Genomic DNA, 6842 nt, shown 5'->3' on the forward strand with positions numbered 1-6842 from the left:
TTCTTTCATTGCTTTCACCTAAGAGGGATCTTCAAGAGCTTGTTTCACATTGAGAAATTCTAATTGGGACAAGAAAGCAACGTTGTTAGATTCCACTTGCTTCTTTCTTGAGGACCTAGTGGTTATGCCTTGTGAAGGATCTCCAACGATGAATTCATGAGAATAATTCCTCAAAAACTTCCATTCACGTGGCTTTTGAGAAGAGGCTTCAGGTTATGACTTTGGTAAGGTTCTAGTGAGTTCACCATTCTGGATTCTCTGGCCTGGTCAAGAGACAAAATGGAAATGTCTCCTTCATTCTGAGGAGTAGTTTCTGGACTGACGTTTTTCACAGCTGGAAAGGATTTGGAATTTGCTTGATTTACTTGAGGACTTGCTTCTGCTTTACTTCCTACATCATCATCTAAAATAGCACTGGGTATAGAGTTAGCATCACAAAAAGATACATGTATGGACTCTTCAATAGTTCTATGTTCTTTAAGATAAACTCTATAGGCTTTGCTAGTGGTTGAATACCCAATAAACATACTTTCATAAGACTTTGGATCAAGTTTTCTAAGATTTTCTTTGTTGTTAAGTACAAAATATTTGTATCCAAAAACATGAAAGTACTTGAGATTAGGAGGAGTTCCTTTCCATAGCTCATAGGGAGTTTTCTTCAAACCTTTTCTAATGATGGTTTTATTTAGGATGTAGCAAGCTGTGTTTACAACTTCGACCCACAAAAATTTTAGAACATCATTTTCAAAAAGCATTGCCCTAGTCATTTCTTGAAGACTTCTATTTCTTCTTTCAACAACCCCATTTTATTGAGGTGTTCTAGGGCATGAAAAATTATGTGCAATTTCAAATTCATCACAAAAGTTTTCAAAATCTTAATTTTTAAATTCTTTTCCATGATCACTTCTTATGTGAGAAATTTTTAAATCCTTTTCATTTTGAATCTTTTTACAAAGAGAAGAAAAGGCATAGAAAGCATCATTTTTATGAGCCAAGAAAAGAACCATCCATATCTTGAATAATCATCAACCACCACCAAACCATAGTGTCTTCCTCCCAAACTTTGAGTTCTAGTGGGACCAAAAAGATCAATATGCAATATTTCTAATGGCCTTTTAGTAGAAATTCCATCTTTGGACTTAAAAGAAGATTTTATTTGTTTGTCTAATTGACAAGTTTCACAAGTAATATCTTTGACAAATTTAATGTTTGAAATTCCTCTAACTAAAATTTTCTTAACAAGCTTGAAAATTTGGTACATGCTAGCATACCCAAATTTCTTATGCCAAAGTCATTTTTCGGATTCTATGGATGTAAAACATGTTACTTTTTTATCTTTTAAGTTCTCTAGAGTAAGTCCATACACATCGTTGCATTTTTTACCTCAAACAAAACATCACCAGATTTCTCACAAACAACTAAGCAATCCAATTTTCTAAATATAACTGTTCATACCCTGGGTCGAGCTGACCGACCCGGGATGTTTAGCGACAAGGCGACTGACCTCTTCAGGTCAGACTATCCGACCTCTTCTCAAAAAAGCTTGGCCAAATCGACAGGAAAGCCCAATAAAGGGCCCAAATAGAGGAACACGACCCAAATCCAGAGGCAATCCCAGCCTACAGAGATAAAGGCGGTTCCGTTGAAGATAAGCTGACCTCACCTAAAGATAAGATAACTAACTTATCTTATCTAGAAAGGTCACTTCTCACCATTATAAATACACTGAAGTACTCAGGTATAACTCATACTCTGATTCTACTCAATACCTGCTTAATACCCTTGCTAACTTAAGCATCGGAGTCCCTTGCAGGTACCCCCCACCCTCCGGGGACAAAGGAATCAGCACCACCAACAAGTCCAACAAGTCGGACACAACAGCTCCGGCCGTCTCCCACCAGCCGGACACGTTAGCACCGACCAGTACAGAAGATCTCATCCGAGATCGACCTCCAGTTTCAGGTAACCCTCGGAACAATAACCAAATATTCAAGATCACACAATTGGCTAATGCTTAGTAGGTTATGTTTTAATCCATCAACGAGTAAAACATCATTTATGAAAGAAGAAAAGTTCTTACCAACTTTACCTAGGGCCACTATCTTTCCTTTTACCATTATCACCGAAAGTTACAAAGCCTCCATCATACTCATCAAGCTTGATGAAGAATGTAGACTTACCGGTCATATGCATAGAGTATCCACTATCCATGTACCACATGTATTCTTTTCTCTTGGATGCTAGGCAAACCTACAAAAGATACTCAAGTGACCTTAGGTATCCAAATCTTTTTGGATCCTTTAATGTTAACCATCTTCTTTGGCCAAGACCATTGTAGTTGCCTACTATCTTGTACACTTTGTCTCCAATCATTTTCTCACTTATGAAACATTGAATAGGAAAATGACCATTCTGATTGCATAATCTACAAAATCTTTTAGGTTGATGTTTTTTCAAATTTGTTGGGTTTTGAAATCTTATGTCATTCGAAGTGGAAGCCATATTAGAAAAAGGAGATTTTTCAATAAATATTTCAGATTTTTTGTGAAAATACATCCCAGCTTTATCATAAAGAGGTTTTTGACTAGCCAAGAGTTGATTCAGATTTTCAGAACTTTGAGCAAAGTTGGCTAGCTACTCTTTTTGGCTTTTTACTTCTTTGTGTAACCTTTCATTTTCTTCAACACAATTTAAGTATGCAATCAGAGAGTGTTGTTTCTCACAGCCCTTAATTTCAGCCTTTAACCGCTTGTATTCTTCAACACGATCAATAGGGGTTTCGGCTTCCCTTAATTTATCTTTGAGAAAATCATTTTCTACCTTTAGAATGGTATTTTGATACTCAACTTCATAATTTTCATTCAAGAAGCATCTAAGTTTTTCAGTGAGATGATCAATCATAAGATGAAGATTTTCAGTGGTAGGTTCAATAAAACGTACCTCATCTGTTTGATCAACCATGAGACAAGTTTGAGATTTGTTGTCTGATTCTTCCTCATCCTCAGAGTCGTTCTCTAAGTCTTCCCAAGATGTCATGAGTCCCTTCTTCTTTTTCATTTTTGACTTGTCTTCTTTCTTCAGTTTTGGACAATCAAACTTGTAATGTCCAGCTTCTCTGCAATTGTGGCAAATGACCTTGCTTAAATCCCTCTTTGGTTTCCTTGAACCGCCTCCTTTGTTTCGTTCCTTCATCTTCATCATTTTTCTAAATTTCTTAGCAAACAAAATAAACTCATCGTCAGATAAATTATCACTGGATTCATCATCCAGAGATTCAGTGACTGATTTGAGAGCAACTCCTTTCTTTTTTATATCCTTTTTCAAATAAATATTTTCAAAGACAAGTAAGTTTTCTCTCAGATCATCATAAGTCATTTCATCAATGCCACTACTCTCAGCTATTACTATAGCCTTGGTTTCCCACTCTTTAGTGAGACATCTCAATATTTTTCTCACAAGCAAAAATTCTGAGTGTTTGGTACCCATAGCATCCAAGCCAGTGATGATAACGTTGAATCTTTCAAACAGTTCATCAATTATTTCTCCTTCCTTCATTGAGAACATTTCGTATTCTTTGTTTAGCATGTCTATTCTGGTTCTTTTGACTTGGGTTCTGCCTTCATGGGTAACTTGGAGCTTGTCCCAGATTTTCTTTACTGTTGTGCATCTTGATACCCGTCGGTATTCCTTGAAGCTGACAACACAATTAAGTAGGTTGACAGCTTTAACGTTGAGCTCTATTTTCTTTTTGTCATCGTCATTCCAATTAGACTCAGCCTTTCAAATAACCACACCATCAGCTCTTGTTGTGGTTGGGACTTGTGGGCCCTCCAGAATTATCTTCCAGAGTATGTAATCTACCTACTGAACAAAAATCTTTATTCTCTCCTTCCAGTAGCTATAGTTCTTTCTATTGAAGAACGGAGGTCAGTTGCTTGATTGCCCTTCTATCAGAGTATAGGCCACCACATTAGAACCACTATTGTTTGCCATCAGGATTTTTTCTCCAAGTTGCAAAGCTTGATTTCTTTGAGATCAAGCTTTGATACTAATTGATGGTAATTAGTGGCTAAGAGAAGGGGGTTGAATCTTAGCTTCCCTTTTTGCAGAATATTACTTTTACTTTTTCAATAAGACTTCAGGAGATATTTTCACTTTTGTCTTGTGACGAGTTGAGAGACATTTTTCATTTTGTCTCTTGAGTACCAGAAACAGAAAAGAATCAGAGAAAAAGAAATGACACCAGATATATCCTGGTTCAGCTACTAGGTGCAATGTAGCCTGCATCTAGTCTCCATCACAACAATGATGGAATTTCACTATCATTTTCAATATTACAAACACAAACTCTTTCCTAGGATCTACCCAATCCTATCAAGGACAAATTCAGATTCTAGCCCAATCCAAAGTTGACTAGGACTCAAAACCTAACTTTCAACTGCAAAGTGCTAACCTAACTTGTAAGGGAATCCCCACAGGATCATGACACAAAACAAAAAGATGTACAAAGCAAACCTAAGATATCTTATGACTTTTTTTTCTAATTTTGCTCACTGCTTTTTTTCTCTCATTGGCTTTTTCTTACAAACCTCACCATATTTACTTTTTTTACCATGAGACTCAGACAGACAAAATTAAGAAAAAAAATATGAACAACATGAAGGAGAAGAACTCTAATAGCTTGGGTAGCTATGAGAGTGAACTCTGTACTTTTCACTTACTCTCCTTGTCACAACCCTTGGCCGTTCACCCTTAATATAAAGGGGTGAAGCTTCCAAGGTGGAAACCGGTTCAGCCTTCACAATATCTTCTTCTCCAACATCAGAGTACCAGCAACTTCAACAGAGAGGAGAGAGAGAGCGTCAAATCTGTTGCATGCATGTCACCAGATCTCTCTAATCTTTTTTCTTCCAACTTCTTTAATCTAGGCCATTGAGCTTGACTTTGGCCCCAAGTTTTTATTCTGATTGTTAATGTGGTTCTGACCCATGTAGGCTTTACGTTCTCCATGGTTACCTCTTCCATGCATGAGACCTTGAAACTTTCTTCTTTGATCCTCGGTAAAGCACAAATGAAGAAATAAAATTTTTTGTGTGCTTTGACCGAGAGAGTAGCTACAGTTTATAGCCTTCTTTTCTTCACTTTAATTTGGCAAAAACCTTTTTGCCTTTCTTCAAAATCTAGTCTCTGAACCTTCTATTTTCTTCTTTCTTTTTCTTGGATGAACACATGATGTGACCGAAGCAAGAGAGAGGAGAGAGAAGAGAAAAACTTTTGGTGGAAGCTTTTAATGAAATCTATTACTTGTATAATAGCCGTGGCTCATTAAGCCACGTGTTGCTCTCACGTTATTTTGGAATAAAAAAATGAAAAGGAGTAACCTAAAGGTAAAGTTATTTCGGTCTCTGCGCTGCTCATTCTCTTACACAATCAGTTTCTCACTCTCTCTCTCTCTCTCTCTCTTTGTCCTCCTTCCTTCATCGTGTCAGTGTCACTCTCTTCAATCTTCGCCAATTTATTCCTTCATTGTTCTGAAATCACCAATCCCTACGACCCCACCTAAAATACTAACCCCAGCAGCTGGAATTCGTTGGCTGAAAGCAAAGAGGAGGAGGACGTGGTGGAGGTAGGAGACCTCTCCGAAATCCTCAACCCACAGAGACACAATAGGCGAGATGGACTATAATAGGGCAGAGGACGGCTCGAGACTTCTCCTTCTGAGGAAGTGACTCTCCCTCCCAAATGCAGTAGTGGTAGAACAATCACAGGAAGAGGGCGATGTGGAGTCAAAGAGGCGAGATGGACTATAACGGGGTGGAGGAGGGCTCGATGGGAAAAGAGTTCTTCCTCTGATGCGGTGAGTGTGACCTCTGGCCGATGTGTTCTCTCTCTCCGTGGCCGACTTCCTCTTAAGGGTTTTTTGATTTTGTTTCAGGTATCACCCGCGAAGTTGTATTGTCCCAAAACGACAATTCCAAGAACCACTGCCTCATGTTGAGTGATGATGCCGTGAAACCCGTACCCTTCGCTCACTGGCGCCTCACCGGAGAAGCTAGCAGCAGCTCCGATTCCTCTCACCGTAAGCGCACCAAATTTCTCCATCATTTCAAGTAAGATTTCTGTTATTTTTTTGTTTTTTTTTTAAGTTAACTTTGTTGGAAATTATAAGCTCAAGTTGTATTTCGGTATGATTATTGGCTTGCTGATGGAATGTTTTGGTCCAAGAGATGGATTTAATTCTAGCTGTGAGGTAGAGGCTGAAGGTGAATGTGATGAATCTGGCATAGCAAAAGTAGATCAAAGGGTCAAAATGGATCTCATTGAGGATTTATTGCAAATAGTATGCCCCCAATTTTTAAGCCAATTCGAGATGTTAATGGTTTTAAAATTATCCACTCATGCCTATCCGGTAGATGCAGGTTTTCTCACTTTTGGATCCTCCCAATCTATGCAAAGCTGCGCCAGGGTAGCCCCTGATGAGCATAATCTCGGGTACTCTATTTAGATTTCTAGCCACTTCTGAAAATCACAATTCTAGATATATTTACACCGTATCTCTGCCAACTAATTGATATCCCTTTTTTTATTTGGAGGTGAATGATGGGTTGGCATGAACTACAAATTACTAACAGTTTTAGAATTAGAATGTAATGAATGTGTTAATTTTGGAATGTGATATTTCATTGGTAGTTATTGTTTGTGTCTTTGCGACTGCAATGGGAGATTTTAGAATGTAATGAATGTGTTAATTCTGAAAATGTTTATTCCCATTCCGTGAAATCATATCCTTCAAATGATGTTTTGCCTTTACAATACTATACAAATGAGAATCAGATATTGGG

Source organism: Arachis duranensis, unplaced genomic scaffold (assembly GCF_000817695.3).
Source record: "Arachis duranensis cultivar V14167 unplaced genomic scaffold, aradu.V14167.gnm2.J7QH unplaced_Scaffold_165934, whole genome shotgun sequence".
Taxonomy (NCBI): Eukaryota; Viridiplantae; Streptophyta; class Magnoliopsida; order Fabales; family Fabaceae; genus Arachis; species Arachis duranensis.